Below are 20,106 nucleotides of genomic sequence, written 5' to 3' on the forward strand. Positions count from 1 at the left end.
CAGTCCCCCTGTAGATAACGCCATACAGTCCCCCTGTGGATAACGCCATACAGTCCCCCTGTGGATAGCGCCATACAGCCCCCTGTAGGTAACGCCATACAGCCCCCCTGTAGATAACGCCATACAACCCCCCTGTAGATAGCGCCATACAGCCCCCTCTGTAGATAACGCCATACAGCGCCCTCTGTAGATAGCGCCATACAGCCCCCTGTAGATAATGCCATACAGCCCCCTCTGTAGATATTGCCATACAGCCCCCCTATAGATAGCGCCATACAGCCCCCTCTATAGATAGCGCCATACAGACCCCCCTGTAGATAGCGCCATTCAGCCTCCCTGTAGATAGCGCCATACAGCCCCCCTGCAGATAACTACAGGGGGGGCTGTAAAAAAGGCACGTTCTACAAGGGGGGGTTATGTGACACCCAGGGGAGGGGGAGCCCCAGTCAAAAGTTTGCTATGGGGCCCAGTCTTTCCTAGTTACGCCCCTGTGAGTATGTAAAGGTTTTTTTTTCTCTTAAAACTGAGTGGCATTATCTATAGTGGGGGCTCTATCTACAGGGGGGGACTATATGTGGGGATGTGGAGCACTAGGTACAGGGGGGTCTATATGTGGGCCACTATCTACAGGGGGTCTATATGTGGGGAGGTATCTACAGGGGGTCTATATGTGGGGCACTATATGTGAGACACAATACAGGGGTGGGCTATATGTAAAGCACTATCTATAGGGGAGCTATTTTTAGGGTACTTTCTATAAGGATGGGCTATTTGTGGGACAATATATACAGGGGTGGGTTACCTGTGGGGCACTAGCAACAGGGTGGCTATATGTAGGGCACAGTCTACAGGGGTGGGCTATATGTGGGACACTATATACAGGGGAATCTATATGTGAGACACTATCTAAGGAGGTGGGCTATACGTGGAGCACTATCTATAGGAGAAGCTATATGTAGAACAGCACGGTGACTCAGTGGTTAGCACTATTGCCTTGCAGCTCTGGAGTCCATTTGTGGGCACTATCTACAGAGGGTTGTATGTGGGATACTATCTACAGTGGCTTCTATGTAGGTCACTATCTACAGAGGCTCTGTGTGGATCACTATCTACAGGGGGCACGGTGTGTGTGTGCATGGTACTATTATAATCAGGGACACAGTGTATGGCCCTATTATAGTTAGAGGTGCAGTGTATGGTGCTTTATTATATTTAGAGGTGTTGAGAATTTTAACTTTGTTTATAGGTGCAGAAATGTTTTAAAAGTGAGAAGCTGAAGACATCTTAGCGGAAAACTGCAGAAATGGTTCATGGCCGGTAGAAATCCATCATAGATGTCTGGACCGGAGGGAGAAGAAAATAACTAGAATCTGAGACGTCACCGGTGAGTCACTTAATGTAAATGTTTATTCTGCCTCCAATCAGTATTGTAGTCACTGTGTGATCTGCAGCGAGATGATGGTGGTATGATTTTTTTTTGTGAAACAGCATCTCCCAGCATATCCTCACCATTGTTTGGGCCATGATGGGAGCTGTAGTTTTACTCTGTACAAACCTATACGGCAGGGGTTGCACTAAATTGAGCAGTATTTGTTCTGGTGTTGTATATACAGTATGTACTGATCTTGGTTCTGGTGCTGTATATATGTACTGAGCTTGGTTGTAGTGCTGTATTTATGTACTGAGGTTGGTTCTGGTGCTGTATTTATGTACGGAGGTTGGTTCTGGTGCTGTATATATGTACTGAGCTTTGTTCTGGTGCTGTATATATGTCAGAGCTTGGTTCTAGTGCTGTATTTATGTACTGAGCTTGGTTCTGGTGCTGTATATATGTACTTAGCTTGGTTCTAGCGCTGTATTTATGTACTGAGCTTGGTTGTGGTACTGTATGTATGTCAGAGCTTGGTTCTTGATCTGTAGTTATATAGGATATATTTATAATAACAAAATTGCAGGGAAGATGGAATTGTTCTCAATTCATAGTATATTTAATGTGAATCTGTCAGGTAGTTTTAACCCCTTGAACCGCCACCATGCGGTAATACATGACCTGACAATATTTGCAAACATTCCCTTGTATGTTTTTTTCAGATGCAGCAAAATCCTTAAAATCCACTTTTAAAACGGCGCACACTATATGCTAATTACTCATTAGAGGGTCATGGGGCGGTGCCGCTATCCTGAAGTGTCACATAGTCCTGCCTCCAAACCCACCTTTCCATGTTTGAGTGACATCTCACTAACATATGTTAGTACAGCGACATTTCTGATATTTCTACTTCAGTTCCACTAGAAGACTACAGTGAATTACACTGATCGACTGTGAAAAGTTTCTGTGTTTTCACACAATTAATACTTCATTTTGTCAGGCACTGGTGTTCGGGTGGTCGGTCACCAACGGTTGTCAATATAAAAAAACATCTGTTTTTTTCAACATGGAGCACTGCAAAGGACCTCAGGATTGTGAAGGTAAGTAACATAGTGAGTAGGATTCAGAAAAAATAAACAAATCTAGATCTACCCAATATCCTGAGACAAAAACAACCCTTATGCGGCAGGAGTCAATTTTCGTTCCCCACTCCAACTACGGTGATCAGGATAAATCCAAGGATTAATGCCCCATCCCAAGCAATCTAGTACAGGTCACTTGTAATATTATATCATTCAAGATATGCATTTGGAGCCCTTCTAAAATCTTTCAATGAATTAACATCCTGTTGCAGGAAGTCACTTAGTCTGACTGCTCTTAGGTTAGTTCACATGTTGAATTCAATGGGGAGGTAAAACTCGCAGCAAATAGCAGTTGTTGCATTTTTTTCAGGCTGGTTTGCAGCGATTCCACCGCAAAAAACGCAACTCAGAAAAAAAAAAGTCTGTGTTCCTCCCTCCAGCACGGCCTCCTGGGATAACGTTTCATCCCATGTGACTGCTGCAGGCAATTATAGGCTGTAGCAGCTGTCACATGGGATGAAACGTCATCCCAAGAGGCCGGCCTGGATGACGTCAGAAGGCCAGCCTCTTGGGATGACGCTTCATCCCGTTTGACCGCCGCTGCAGCCAATCACAGGCATCATCCCAGGAGGACGGCCCGCTAGCTAAGTACTGCAGTTTTCCGCTGCGGTTTTTCGCCCTGAATTCCCTGTGGCGCATAGGGCGGATACACTGCATGCTCTTACGCAGCGTATCTGCCCTGTGTGAACTCAGCCTTACAGTAAAGGATTTAATACCTAGAACAAAATGTGAGGACAAATAGTATATCCAGAGAATAAACCACACATAGCACCAATTATGTACCATGAGAATATAAAACGAGCTTTATTATAATACACATAACAACATATTGGCCATCAAATGATAAAAAACGTAGTACACAGAATTTAAAAGGATAGTGAGGAGATACGGCGTAAACCATCCAAATAACATGCTAACACAGTACAAACATCATGTGATGCGGTAAGGTACAGAAATCTACATCCAAAAGAATATATCACAGACCATATTGTAAGAAAAGAGCCATAAATGGACTCCACACCTGATCAAAAAACGCACAATTATACACAAACTGTAAAGTGAAGTGCACAACTAAACTGCATAAGTTTAGACAGGGATGGCCCTACATCAAGGGCTAAAAGAGCTGTACAAACCAGTGGATTGCATGGTGGATCGGACACAGAATATCTCCACGCTAAACGGGGGCGTTTAGCGTGGAGATATTCTGTGTCCGATCCACCATGCAATCCACTGGTTTGTACAGCTCTTTTAGCCCTTGATGTAGGGCCATCCATTTCTAAACTTATGCAGATGTAATAGATGCCCCCTTATTTACAAACTCGGATATAAAAAGACAATTAGACAGACTCTGTACTGTCCATTGATATATCTTATGCATAGTTATTATGTAACCCCTAAACTGTCTTTATTTCCAAACGGAAAAAAAAGCCATACATAGTATTGCTGAGAACTGCAGTCCACCCATTTAATTTATTTGTTATACACTAGTGCCCAAAACTTGACACAAAGGAGTGAATTAATATTTGTTCTACTCCAGTTTTCTGGCATAGGCAAGTTGCAAATGCCTCAAAAGTCACAGTACCGTATGCACAAATTTTTTTTTGACTTTGAGGCATTTGTGCTACTCACGCCACTTTACAAAAAAAGTCGGCAGGGCCTCACGTCTCTTAGTGAATTAGGCACATCTTACTCTAGCACTCTTTAATACTGAAACGCCAGTCCTAATAAATTCCCCCAACATATCTATGTATGGTCCAATGATAGTATATATCCAGCGACTGCTAATTCATATCCAATGCTGAATCACCGCTAATATCACTGACACTATACTTTGGTATAGATCACATATAAACCAGACCATTGAAATTTCTTAACAATCTTGGGGATATTCAGTTTGGATTCCAAGTTTGTATCAAAGGGACTGTTTTATTATTTACATCTATTGTTTGTCATTTTTCAGTAAATAGTACTACTGTGCCTCCAATACCCTTTTAGAATAAATTCATTGGGACTGCTGCAACTTCTACCATCTTCCCTATCCTGGGATTTTTCATTGCTGTCATTTATTACATCAGATCTAAGTAAGTATTGTAAATAATAATTGTATGTCCTGCCTTTCCATCTACTCACAAACCAGAGTTTGCAAAAGAACATTCTGTAAGTCCTTTCACACTCTTCTCTATATATAAGAACAAGAGGTTAACAGATAAAATTCTGTCTGATTTTCCAGGATTTCGTATTATATTAGAACAGCGGATTCCAAATGCTCTGAAGTGCATAGCACTAAAATGTGACCAACATATCCTAACCTGAAGTCTTAAGTTGCCCATACATTTTAGCTGTCAGCCAAACGCTTGTTCCAATTTCCTACAAGAACAAAGGACCAGGCATGTGGAAATCAAACATGTAAATCCTTTTTATGGGGTAATCTGTGGTTAACCCTTATGTGGACTACTATTACTGGTGTTGAAACTATTTTGATATCTGAATATTGGAGGGTAAAAGAGTCATCAGGTCCCGCTCTGCCTGTTATCCTTGGGGTGCCGATCTCATACCATCCATAAATGCAAACAGATCACAACAACTCAGGAACTTCTTGGCGCGAACAAAAATGCTGTTTATTCCATTACATCCATATAACAGTGCAACGTTTCGGGCAGAATAAACTGCCTTTTCAAACATGCTAGAAAAATGCAGTTTATTATGCCAAAACCTTGCCCTGTTATATGGATGCATTGGAATAAACAGCAATTTTTGCCCCAAGAAGTTCCTGTGATGCTGTAATCTATTTGCAATTTTGAGTATTGGAGGGTGTGTAATTGTGTTCCCTATCCACGTTTCCACGAGCACATTCCTCCTGGATGCCATATTTATGGCTACACAGGAGTCTATCTATGAAATGCTGTACCACCTCTTATGTCTTATAACATGTTCCAGCAAAGGGTATATTTCAATGTAGACCATTTGTGGATAATGAAAATGTCACTCTGGTGTTGTACGCTCGTGGCGGTCTAGTGGGGACACAGGAGACCTCTATTGTACGTAATAAAATCATTGCCTATTGTCATATATGTAAAAATGACTTAGGGGTAATGTTTCGACAGATCGAAATAGATAAAATAAATTATTAAACAGAAATCTTTGTGCCCTGAGTTGCACCCTCTGCAGGTGCTGTGTTGCAGTGGCATTCGTTGCCATGGGATACTACACTGGGTAGAGTAGGGACTCACTTGAAAGAGGTTGCCGTGAAGTGGCTATTCGGCTTATTCAGTTTGATCAAAATGTCTACTAAGAACCTCATGGTCATACATTTTATTTTGCTGAGCCGCAATAGATCAAGTAAAACAAGTGGATGTGTGGTCTAGGTTTTCTTTCTCCCCATGGATATATAAATCTTTATCACATTTTACAGAAAACAGATATATTTCATTTCACTAATCCACAATATTTCTACCCTTATTACAATTTTAAAAAAAATAAATAAAAAAATAAAAAAATAAAAAAAATCGAGAACAATAAATCCAGGAGAGATGTTGAGCCTGGATGTTCCACCTACGCAAGTAGAGAGAATGAACCAATGTATGTAGGGTAAATGTTGAAGTGCTGTACACGGATATATAAAAGAGAGGTTTCATTTCAATTTCGGGTGAGAAAGAAGGAAACTATGTATTAATGACCAGTTCCCCTCTAGAGGTACGCCATGGGCCCCACAGCCTTATAAATTTAGAATGTTACCGGTCCTCCCAGCTTGCGAGCTCCTCCTGGTAGACACTTTACTATGTTTTCCTGCTCCACCCAAAAAGGATACTGTCTAAAATCTATTTTGACCTAATCCCATGAAAGGCCCCAAGTAAACCCAGCTATATTCTAGCATGAGAAGAGGAACATAACACAGAATTTATGTAAATTCCACCCACACAGTGCGTTACTTTTTGCTGCAATTTGGCAACAATTTAATAACTAATAAGAGTTGCTGTTTTTATATTCTATTTAATCACAGGATACTAAAAATTTAGTGTCAACTTCAATGAGTAACAGCTACAATGGAAACAATTTTGATCATACACCTGTGTCAATGACATATATGAGGTGTGAAATGTCACTCTAATAAATAATATGTTCTAGTTTCAGCACAACTCTGGTACACCGGACTTTACACTAAAAACATGTGATGATAAACTGTATAGTATTTCAATGACCTGAACACCAGTAACACTAGGAATAGGAATCAAACGTAATGTCTGACATAGTACAAGCAGCTGCACAGAAGTGAGATTATGAAATCACTTGGTCAGGGAAGATGAAGAATCACTGGATAAATGCATGAAGAGATACGTTTTATTTCTGAAAATACAACTTGATTCGAATCCAAACCAGCTTGTGGGAATTTAGCTCAGTTTTCAGCTGTTCTCTATTTGCCAAATTGCAGCATATTGAGTTGGGCTGTGATCAGGGGCGTAACTAGGAAAGACTGGGCCCCATAGCAAACTCTTGACCGAGCCCCCCCCCCTGGTGCCACAAGCAGCCCCCCTTATAAATAGTGCCCCATGTAGAATGTGCCATACAGCCCCCCTGTAGACAGTGCTATATAGCCCCGCCTATAGACAGTGTCACACCCCATTTGTGGATAGCGCCCCCACCTCCCCCTTGTAGATAGTGCCATACAGCCACCTGTAAATATTGCCATAAAGCCCCCACTGTATATAGCGCTCTACAGCTCCCACTGTATATAGTGCCACACAGCCCCCCCCCTAGTAGAATGTGCAGCACTGCCCCCCTTAATAGAAAGTGCCACACACGGACCCATGTAGATTGCGCCACACTCAGCCCCCTGTAGATGGAGCCACAGCCCTCCCCTTGTAAATAGTGCCATACAGTTCCCCCATGTATATAGGGCCACACATCTCCCCCTTGTGTATAGTGCCACACAGCTCCCCCCTGTGTATAGTGCCACACAGCTCTCCCTTGTGTATAGTGCCACACAGCCCCCCTCTTGTGTATAGTGCCACAAGGCAATGGCGCATCCGAGAAAGTTGTATCAGCCAGGGAGATGTCACTCAAACATGGAAAGGTGGGTTTGGAGGCAGGACTATGTGACTCTTCAGGATGGTGGCACTGTCCCATGACCCTCTAATGAGTAATTAGCATATAGTGTGCGCCGTTTTAAAAGTGGATTTTAAGGATTTTGCAGCATCTGAAAAAAACAACCAAGGGAATATTTGGAAATATTATCAAGTCATGTATTACTGCATGGTGGCGGTTTAAGTGGTTAAAACTACCTGACAGATTCCCATTAAATATACAATGAATTGAGAATAATTCCATCTGCCCTGCAATTTTGTTATTATAAATATATCCTATATAAACTACAGATCCAGAACCAAGCTCTGACATATATACAGTACCACAACCAAGCTCAGTACATAAATACAGTACAACAACCAAGATCAGTACATAAATACAGCACTAGAACCAAGCTCAGTACATAAATACAGCACTAGAACCAAGCCCATACATATATACAGCACCAGAACCAACCTCAGTACATAAATACAGCACCAGAACAAACCTCAGTACATAAATACAGCACGATAACCAAGCTCAGTACATATATACAGCACCAGAACAAACCTCAGTACATAAATACAGCACCAGAACCAACCTCAGTACATAAATACATCCCCAGAACCAAGCTCAGTACATATATACACAGAACCAAAACCAATCTCATATGTATATACAGCACCAGAACCAAGCTCAGTACTTACATACAGCATCAGAACAAAGATCAGTACATATATACAACACCAGGACAAATACAGCTCAATTTAGTGCAACCCCTGGCGTATAGGTTTGTACGGCATAAAACTACAGCTCCCAAAATGGCCCGAACAATGGTGCTGTTTCACAAAAAAAAATCATATAATAATCTCGCTGCAGATCATACAGTGACTACAGTGACTACAGTGCTCATTAGAGGCAGAATAAACATTTACATTAAGTGACTCACCGGTGACGTCTCAGATTCTAGTTATTTTCTTCTCCCTCCTGTGCACACATCTATGATGGATTTCTACCGGCCATGACCCATTTCTGCAGTTTTCCGCTCAGATGTCTTCAGCTTCTCACTTTTAAAACATTACTGCAACTATAAACAAAGTTACATTTCTCAACACTTCTTGCACCTCTAACTATAATAGCGCCATACACTGTGTCCCTGATTATAATAGTACCATACACCGTCACACACACACTGTGCCCCCTGTAGATAGTGCCCCTACATATAGCTTCCCCTATAGGTAGTGCTCCATGTATAGCCCACCTCTGTAGACAGTGCCCTACATATAGCCACCCTGTTGCTAGTACCCCACAGGTAACCCACCCCTGTATATAGTGTCCCACATATAGCCAACCCCTATAGAAAGTGACCTAAAAATAGCTCCCCTATAGATAGTGCTCTACATATAGCCCACCCCTGTATAGTGTCTCACATATAGCTCCTCCTGTATATAGTGCCCCACATATAGACCATCCTGTAGATAGTGCCCCAAATATAGAACCCCCGGAGGATAGTGTCCCACATATAGGCCCACATCCCAACATATAGACCCCCCTGTAGATTGTGCGCTACATCCCCACATACAGACCACCCCTGTAGCTAGTGCCCCACATCCCCACATATAGACCCCCCCTGTATATAGTGGCCCACATGTAGACAACCGCCCTGTAGATAGAGCCCCCACTATAGATAATGCCATTAACAGTTTTATGAAAGAAAAAAAAAAAAAATATTTACATACTCACATGATCCCATTCCTGTTCACTGGCAATGCAGATCTGCTCTCTTCTGAGCAGGTCTGCAGGAGTTGAACGAGCGTCGCCCAATGACTTGCCCCGTCCATCAGGGCCTTTCAAGCATGAAAGCGGCGCAATGACATCATCGCGCCGCTAGCCAATCAGCGTCATTGTAAGGAGCTGAATAGTCGGCCATTCAGTGCTAGTGCATGTATTTGGCTGTCGCTAGTACCGGGGCCCCCTCCGGTGCTAGCGACGCCTACAGGCATGAGAGGGCCTGAGCTGCCCGGCCCATAGTTGTTGGAGGCTTGGTGGTGCGGGCCCCATAGTAGCGGCGCTACTGCTGTAGCAGCCGTAACGTCTGCTAGCGGCGCCACCGGGCATATGGGGGGGCGTGTCGGCTGGTGGCACGGGCCCCCTCAAGCCGTGGCCCCCGCTACGGCTGCTACCGCGGTAATTACGCCACTGGCTGTGATGCAGAAAAGACATTATATCACAGAATTTTAAATAGTAAACTCCGCTCTGCTACATTTGTGCATTATACAGTTAGTACAAACCAAAACATAGTAAAACGCATCATATATGGTCTGTACACAAGTATGCATTTTTTTTAAAGTGTACGTCTTGCTGGAGTTACTTTACACAAACTATTAAAGAGCCGTCATTTGTTACATTTTGATTAATTCAATTGTGTTTGCTGTCAATGGGAGTGATACAAACATAGAGGAAGGTAACTGGTTGAACTTCAAATTCTTTATGGTTGCCCAGGATTCCCATCTATAAGCAATAGACAGGTTGGAAGGGAAGCCGCTGGGAATTAAAAAATTCCACTGCCCTCATTGCTCTTTTGAAATTAGCCAAGAGAATCTACTAATAATATATAAGGAATTTCTGGACATACAGTTTACTAATATTATGTAAAGTAACTCCAACTGGACATACTCTTAAGCAAACCGATAATCTCAGCAGCCAAAATGTCAAAACTTTGCGTATGATACCAAATATAATGAGCATGTGAATGTGGATATACCGGAAAGAAATTATTGAAAAGACTAATGAGACAATTTACTATTGGTAATTATGATCATAATCTTATTGGTGATTAAGACCCACTCATAAATTAAGATAAATTTATAATAGATAGTCTAGGAGTTGGCACAAATCTCAGCAGCTCATGGTAAATAAATTGGAGAAGACTCTTCTGTCACCTTGAAAGTGACGGCTCCCTGCTTGTAATCAATCAAATGATTTATACATTCGAAAGTTTTTCTCCCTCTGCCCAGTGACAGTGACAGAGTTCATTTCTTGGGCTTAAGCAGGACACATAGCAAGTATGTCCTGAATTGCTGCAGAAACATAATTACAGAGAAACATCACAATTCTCTTTACACTAACATATATTATGCCCAATACGGCTCTAATTTACTGTAGATCTGTTTTTTTCCCAATGGGCAGTTTAGGGTAACTAAGCGTTAAACAATCTTCTGACATATCACAGTGACATGTCAGATTTTTTGATCGGTGGGGATCAGAACACTGAGATCGCAAACCAATCACTAGAACGAAGCCGCAGAAGCACTTGTGCGAACGGTGAGCTGCTTCCTTTATGATCTGCTTTTTTTCTGAAAGCCAATGTAGCAGTGTATGGGCCCATAGACTTTCTATTGAGTCTGTACACCGTTACATTAGCTTTCAGAGAAAAGCCCATCAAAAACCAAGCGGCTCAGCGCTCCCCCGAGAACTTCTGCCACTTCGTTCTAAGGCCTCGTTTACACGAGCGTGATATACGTCCGTGCGACGCGCGTGCTTTTCACGTGCGTCGTACGGACCTATGTAAGTCTATGGGGGCATGCAGACAGTCCGTGAGGTTTGCTCAGCGTGAGTCTGCCGAAAAAAACTCACGACATGTCCTATATTTGTGTGCTGTTTACGCCTCACGCACCCATTGAAGTGAATGGGTGCGTGAAAATCCCGCAGGTCACACGGAAGCACTTCCGTGCGACCTGCGTGATTCGCGCAACAGCTGTCAAACTCTGAATGTAAACAGAAAAGCACCACGTGCTTTTCTGTTTACAAACATTAAAACGGAGTGTCATAATGATGGCGGCTGCGCGAAAATCTCGCAGCCGCCCATCATACGCTGATGACACATGGAGCTGTTAAGTGCCTTTTGCGCACGCAAAACGCAGCGTTTTTTGCGTGCGCGGCTGCGTGATTTTCGTGCAGCCGCCATCATTATGACACTCCGTTTGGATGTTTGTAAACAGCAAAGCACGTGGTGCTTTTCTGTTTACATTCAGAGTTTGACAGCTGTTGCGCAAATCACGCTCGTCCCACCGAAGTGCTTCCGTGCGACCTGCGTGGTTTTCACGCACCCATTGACTTCAATGGGTGTGTGATGCGCAAACAGCGCACAAAGATAGGACATGTCGTGAGTTTTTTTCAGCGGACTCACGCTGAGCAAAACTCATGGACTGTCTGCATGCCCCCATAGACTAATATAGGTCCGTACGACACGCGTGAAAAGCACGCGCGTCGCATGGACGTATATCACGCTCGTGTAAACAAGGCCTTAATCACAAAAAAATGCAGATTTGTTATAGAGATTTCATCCGTTGCAATTAGTGACAAACATATTAAGATTATAGCTGTCAACTCAAAATAGTGTTTTGCAATATCATATTACTTTCTGTGAAATCTTCTAGATTTCTAGTGTTAACAACATGGGTGTAAGAACTGTGATAGTAGCTGCTATGGGGCACCAAGGCTATGTGCAGGAACACTATTTTTGTGGATTAGAGATGAGCGATTTTATGAAAAGTTCGGTTCGGCTAGTTCGCCGAATTTCACGAAAAAAGTTTGATTCGGACCGAACTAGTTCTGACCGAACCTGTAATTTCCGTGCGCCGAGCATGGTACTGTCCAGGGTGCTGAAAGAGTTAATGGGCTGCACTAACTCTTTCAGCAACCTTGACAGTACCATGCTCGGCGCGCGGAAAATACAATTTTAATGTAATAATAAAAATTAAAAAATACGTTCATACTTACATTCCTCCTGTCCGGCCTCCAGCGATGACGTTTCATCCATGTCGCCGCTCGCTGCAGCCAATCACAGGCTGTAGTGGCGGTCGCGCACGTCACGTGACCGCCTCTGCAGCCAATCACAGGCTGTCGCGGCCTCTGCAACCAATCACAGGCTGCCGCGGCCTCTGCAGCCAATCACAGGCTGCCGCGGCCTCTGCAGCCAATCACAGGCTGCCGCGGTCTCTGCAGCCAATCACAGGCTGTCGCGGCCTCTGCAGCCAATCACAGGCTGCAGCGGCCTCTGCAGCCAATCACACGCTCCTCTCCTGAAATATTCTGTGCTGCTGTGAACTCTGCTCTTACCATTACGTAGCTCTCAGTCTGATACCTCTCCTCCACTCCTGTCCTCAATAACACCTTCACATGATTGGCAAGTCACCACCCCGCACAAGATCCGCACGCTCATCTCCTGAAATACTCTGTGCTGCCTTAAACTCTGTGGACAGGTCAGGATCCTGTTTCTTTTAAATGCTGCTGGGGAACCCGCTCGATTCACTATATAAGGCTGTGCCTCCATCCTCTTCTGCCCCAGTCACTTATTCCCAAGCACTGTAGCGCAGCCTTATATTGTGGATCAAGCGGGTTCCCCAGCAGCATTTAAAAGAAACAGGATCCTGACCTGTCCACAGAGTTTAAGGCAGCACAGAGTATTTCAGGAGATGAGCACGGCCGGGCACGGCCGGCCACGGGCAGCCGGTCGTTTTTCCGAGCCGTGCTCCCATTATAAAGTATAAGAGCACGGCCCGTAAAATAAAAAAATAGAACATGTTCTATCTTTTTAACGGCACGGGCACCTTCCCATGAGAAAACGGGAAGGTACCCGTGGCTAACAGAAGTCTATGGGCCCGCTATTTCGGGTCGTAATTACGACCTGTAATAACGGATGTTTTTACGGTCGTGTACATGAGGCCCCATAATGACGGGTGGCTACATGTGTGCACCCGTCATTACGGCAGCGTTGCTAGGCGACGTCAGTAAATAGTCACTGTCCAGGGTGCTGAAAGAGTTAACTGATCGGCAGTAACTGTTTCAGCACCCTGGACAGTGAATTCCGATCAGAATATAGAGTAACCTGTAAAAAAAAAAAGACGTTCATACTTACCGAGAAATTTCTGCTTCCTCCAGTCCAGTCTCCCGGCCATTGCCTTGGTGACGCGTCCCTCTCGACATTCCTGGATGACGTTACAGCTCATGTGACCGCTGCAGCCAATCACAGGCTGCTGCGGCCTCTGCAGCCAATCACAGGCTGCAGCGGCCTCTGCAGCCAATCACAGGCTGCCGCGTCAGGAAAGAAGGTCGGACTGGAGGAAGAAGAGGGACTCGTCACCAAGACAACGACCGGGTACGTATGAAATGCTTTTTATTTTATTTTTAATCAGCAGCCTCTTTTCTCTATCAGTGATTGATAGAGACAAGTGGCTGCCGATTTGTATAATATTTTTGACCGGGTTCGGTCAAAACGTGTTCGGCCGAACCCGGTGAAGTTCGGATTCGCTGCGAACCGAACTTTTCCCGATGTTTGGACCGAAACCGGGTTCGGTTGTCCAGGTTCGCTCATCTCTAATGGTAATATTTCAGTTGCAAATGGTTTCTTGGTCTCTGTTCCGTAAGGTTTTTTTTTTTGGCGGAAACAATAGCACAGTTGACTGCGCTATTGATTCCGTCCAAAAAGGGAAACCTTACGGAACAGAGACAATCGGAAACTATTTGAGATCAATGGTAATGCAAACGGAAAGCTCTGGTTTCCGTTTGGTTTGCATTCATGGTTTTCCCCTGATGGAAAGGTCTGACGGAACCCGACGCAAATGTGAACACACCCTTACTGTATCAATAATGCAGTCAATTCAGAAGGCGAGGGTTGTTCAGAGAACTGCATCACTGATTTCTAGCGCCTCCAGGAGTGTTCCAAGACCCAAAGCATATGTCCCCCCTCTCACACAAAAAATTATCTATATACATATACAGTTATTAAATCATACCACTATACCACATTAAATATTACCTGCATTCTGTTAATGAACAATACCCCCGTACAGTTACTGAATAATACCTCCACACCATAACCACATAGTGACTGAATAATATCCCCATACTCTTACTGAATAATACCGCCACAACATAACTACATAGTGACTGAATAATACCACCATACTGTTACTGAATAATACCTCTACACCATAACCACATAGTGACGGAATGATACCCCCACACTGTTACTGAATAAAAACCACTATACAAAGACCAAAATTACCACCATGTAGTGACCATATAGTGGTAGATTCCAGTTATACACAGGAGCTCTGCAGATGATATAAGTGATTACAGCACATATATATCTAGTGACTCACAGGTGATGTTTTCCCTGATTAGAGTCGTTCACTTTCCCTTTTTTTCTCTATCCGGCCCAGACCACTGTGACGATTTATTCCAGCCACGACTCATCATTGACACACGGACATGTTGGTTTCTCACTTTTCAAGCATCCTCCCCACCTATACCCCATCCTCTCAACAAACTCGTAATCCACAGTGCCCCAGATGGTATTAATGATCCCTCAGTCCTCGTCACAATAAAAGTGCCCCATCAGTAACCATGCGCTTTTTGTGCCCCCACAGTAATAATGCCCCTTTGTGCCTCCTGTAGATAGCCCCACAGTCCTCCCCTTTATATATAGTGCCACACAACCCCCCCTTAGTAGATAGTGCCACACAGCCCCTCTTGTATATAGAGCCACACAACCCCCTCCCTGGTATATATTGCCACACAGCCCCTTCCTTTTTATACAGTGCTGCACAGCCCCCCTCCCTTGTATATATAGATATATATATATATATTTTTTTTTTTAAATATATATATATATATATATATATATATATATATATAGTGCCACACAGCCCCCCTTGTATATAGAGCCACACAGCCTGCCCTTGTTTATAGTGTCACACAGCGCCCCTTGTATATAGTGCCACACAGCCCCCCTTGTATATAGTGCTACACAGCAATTCCACATCTCTCCTGTTATTGCCACACAGCCCCTTCCTTGTATATAGTGGCATACAGCCCCTCCTTGTATATAGTGCCACACAGCCCCCCCTTGTATATGGTGCCACACAGCACCCTCCCTTGTATGTAGTGCCACACAGGCCCCTCCCTTGTATATAGTGCCACCACTGGCGTAGCTATAGGGGTCGCAGCGGTCGCAATTGCGACTGGGCCCCGAAGCCAGGGGGCCCACGGCCCCCCGCATCACATCAATAAAAAGTTACTATAGTAACTCGGGCCGCGGGCCCCTGTTACTATAGTAACATACTTTACTTACCTTCCTGGTTCCGGATGGCAGCGGAGGTCCTGACGTCAAGCGCTGTGCGCAGCGCATGACGATACAGCGCTATGCGCCGCGCACAGCATCGAGACGACAGAACTCCCGCCGCGGCCGAAGAGGAAGGTAAGGTTAGCCCTGACTGGCGGGGTCCGACTCCCGGGACCCGCCAATCAGCTGTTTTGAAGGGGCCGCAGCACTCGTACGAGAGCTGCTCCCCTTCATTCCTGTCACTTCATTCCGGTCACACTGTGAATCGGTGTCGGCGATTCACAGTGTGAGCGAGTTGTGAAATGAAGGGGCCGCAGCTCTCGTACGAGTGCTGCGGCCCCTTCAAAACAGCTGATTTGCGGGTCCCGAGAGACACATCAGCTATTGATGGCCTATCCTGAGGATAGGCCATCAATGTTTAGGGACTGTACAACCCCTAAGCCTACGATGTAGCAGGCTTAGGGGGCCCATGAGACAGGATCACAGATTGTGTGATCCTGTCTGCTGGGCACTGTATCTAAGCCAATTACATGGTAGGCTTAGATACATGGCCCATGCGTGATCCTGTCTGCTGGGCCCTGTATCTAAGCCAATCACATGGTAGGCTTAGATACATGGCCCATGCGTGATCCTGTCTGCTGGGCCCTGTATCTAAGCCAATCACATGGTAGGCTTAGATACATGGCCCATGTGTGATCCTGTCTGATGGGCCCTGTATATAAGCCTACCACACTGTCGGTTTAGATACAGGGCCCCAGCACACAGTAATCTTATACTGTATAAGATTACTGTCTGCTGGACCCTGTATCTAAGCCTACGTTGTGGTAGGCTTAGATACAGGGTCCCACAGACAGTATCACACATGGGCCCTGTATCTAAGCCTAACACATGTGTTACTAATCACTTTTTGTGTGTTTTCTTACAGGTTCGGTCGTTGGACTACGTCGGATTCCAGGACTACTTCGATGACGGCTTTTTTTTTATTATCAATAAAATGGTTAATGAGGGCTGTGTGTTTTTTTTTTTATTTCAATAAAATATTTTTTCTATGTCTTTGTGTTTTTTTTTTTAAACTATATTACTACCGCCTTAGTAATGGCCGCCGGCTGATTGACCACGTCCATTGCTAAGGCGGGGCTTAGTGTTAGCCGATGCAGAGGCCAACACTAACCCCCTTTATTACCCCGGTACCCACCGCCACCAGGGGTGCTGGGAAGAGCCGGGTACGATGCAGTACCTGACATCTGTAGTGATGGTCGGCCACTGGGGTGGCCGCAGGCTGGTATTATCAGGAGGGGAAAGGCCAGATACAGTGGCCCTTCCTACCCTGGTAATGCTAGGCTGGTGCTGCTTTATTGTATCTGGCTGGTTATAAAAAATGGGGGGGACCCCACGTCATTTAAAAATAAAATAAAATAAAATAAAAAATAATTGCAAAGAACGATGTGGGGTCCCCCCCAATTTTCAGAACCAGCCAGATACAACAAAGCAGCAGCAGGCAGCATTACAAGGGTGGGAAGGGCCACTGTTTTTGGCCTTCCCCAGCCTAATACTACAAGCCTGCGGCCACCCCGGTGCCTGCCCGTCACTGCAGATGGTCGGGTACTGGTTCGTACCCGGCTCTTCCCAGTACCCCTGGTGGCGGTGGGTACTGGGGTAATAATGGGGGTTAGTGTAGCCTCTGCACCGGCTAACATAAGCCCGGCCTTAGTAATGGAGGTTGTCAATCAGCCAGCGGCCATTACTAAGGCGGTGATAATAAAGTTTAAAAAGATACAAGCACATAGAAAAAATATTTTATTGAAATAAAAAAACACAACCCTCATTAACCATTTTATTGAGATTAAAAAAAACGCCGTCATTGAAGTCCTCGTATCCGAAGTCCAACAACCGAACCTGTAAAAAACCACAAACACACAAAAATAATCAGTAACACATAAAGAAGCAAAATTATTATTCTTACCTTTCCTGGGTTCAGCGCTGGAGACGCAATGTCAGCGAGCTGGGCCCTGTATCTAATCCAATCATGTGTTATACTGTCTGCTGGGCCCTGTATCTAATCGTATCTTGTGTGATACTGTCTGCTGGGCCACTGTATCTAATCCTATCATGTGTGATACTGCCTTCTGAGCCACTGTATCTAATCCTATCATGTGTGATACTGTCTGCTGGGCCACTGTATCTAATCCTATCATGTGTGATACTGTCTGCTGAGCCACTGTATCTAATCCTATCCATAGTTTATAGGGTTGTAGTGCTATAGATATGCTATGCTGTCTCCTATACACACTTTTTTTTGGGCGGACACATATGTATTGGGGCTATTTCCCCTGACATTTTAAGTCCTGAGGGTATGTTCACACGGCAGCGTCCGTTACGGCTGAAATTACGGTGCTGTTTTCAGGAGAAAACAGCACCGTAATTTCAGCCGTAATGGCATGTGCAGGCGTCTTTCGCTGCGTCCATTACGGACGTAATTGGAGCTGTTTTTCTATGGAGTCCATGGAAAACGGCTCCATTTACGTCTGAAGAAGTGACAGGCACTTCTTTGACGCGGGCGTCTTTTTTACGCGCCATCTTTTGACAGCGGCGCGTAAAAAAAATGACCGTCGGCACAGAACATCGTAAGAGCCATTCAAATGAATGAGCAGATGTTTGCCAACGCTTTTGAGCCGCATTTTCGGACGTAATTCAATGCTAAAACGCCCGAATTACGTCCGTAAATAGGGTGTGTGAACCCAGCCTTAGTGACGCCGCGGCTGCTAGTGCTGCATTGTTGGGTCACTTAGGAGACCCAGCGATGCAGCTGAAAGCTACGGACCGTCGGCCATGAGAAGTTTGCGGGGGGGGGGGGGGCCCAGTAAGAATTTTTGCATCGGGGCCCATGAGCCTTTAGCTACGCCCCTGAGTGCCACACAGCCCCCCTTTTATATAGTGCCACACAACCCTCTTTGTATATATTGCTACACAGCAATCCCCCCTGTATATTACCACAAAGCCTGCCTCCCTTGTATATAGTGCCACACAGAAACCCCCCTTGTATATAGTGCCACAAAGCAATCCCCCTTGTATATTTCAACACAGTCCCCCTTCCCTTGTATATCTCTGCCAGGGGCAGTCAGTGTAGATAGTCACTATGGCCATTACTTGTGAGGGACTGAAGTTGTTACTTGTAGAGGTTTACGCTGTCGCTTACAGGGGACTGGGACTGATGTCTTTAGGATGCATTTACACATTGCAAAATTGAAGCACATTTTTGCCCAAATAGTATACTAAATGTAAGTGAATGGGGGTTTTCTAACCTTATGACAGTGAAAAAAATCAATGCAGATTTTGGAGTATGCTGCAGAAATAAAAGGTACAGCACGCCTAATGGATTGTAACGGGTGGAACCTGTAACAAAATCTGCATGGGGATTCTCGTGAAAAAAATAATTTCTGCAGCATGTGAACCTACCCTTATAGAGGGCTATACAATGGGGAGGAAACCTCCAGCTCACCAGCTCGCCTCCTGACAGTCCTGCTTCGCCCGGATCTCCGCAACGGTCCACGGTAGGCAATGGTACAAAAAGAAAGGATTTGATCCAGCGCTGCAGTGATGTACTTTAAAAAGGAACGTATTCCCACTTTTATTAGTATCAAAAGACTTGTTTAAAATTTCAATAACAGGCTTGGCGTCAAGGCAGTATTAGGTAGTGAATGAATGAACTCTGAGTGAATGAATGCCATGACTAAGAGCACCAGCCGTGCTTGAAACGCGTAGGCCCATTACACCTACCTAATACTGCCTTGACGCCAAGCCTGTTATTGAAATTTTAAACAAGTCTTTTGATACTAATAAAAGTGGGAATACGTTCCTTTTTAAAGTACATCACTGCAGCGCTGGATCAAATCCTTTCTTTTTGTACCTTATAGAGGGCTGTTGCTGTCACTGTTGTATGTGCTCTGAAAGAGAAGACTAATCTGAATTGACAATAAGATTCTCTTGTGATGTCAAACAACCGAGTGAACCGAGAGACCAAGATTAGAAATAGCACCACTCCTGTCCATTAGCTGAGTCTAGTATTGCAGTCATAACCATTCAGGTGAATAAGGCTGAACTGCAATTAAAGATACAGCCCATGGACAAATGTCGCACTGTTTATGGGGAAAAATCCAGCAAATCCTTTTTTACAAATTTTGGTCAACCCCTTTAGTTCACGTTTGCAATGAGTGGCGTAACTACCGCGGTAGCAGCGATAGCGGCTGCTACGGGGCCGCGGCTTGAGGGGGCCCGTGCCGCTAGCTGACACCACCCCATATGTCCGGTGGCGCCGCTAGCAGCCGTTATGGCTGCTACAGCTGTAGCAACGCTACTACGGGGCCCATGCCGCCGAGCCTCTAACATTTAAGGGGCCGGGCGACATG

This window comes from Rhinoderma darwinii, chromosome 4 (assembly GCF_050947455.1).
Source record: "Rhinoderma darwinii isolate aRhiDar2 chromosome 4, aRhiDar2.hap1, whole genome shotgun sequence".
NCBI classification, from domain to species: Eukaryota; Metazoa; Chordata; class Amphibia; order Anura; family Rhinodermatidae; genus Rhinoderma; species Rhinoderma darwinii.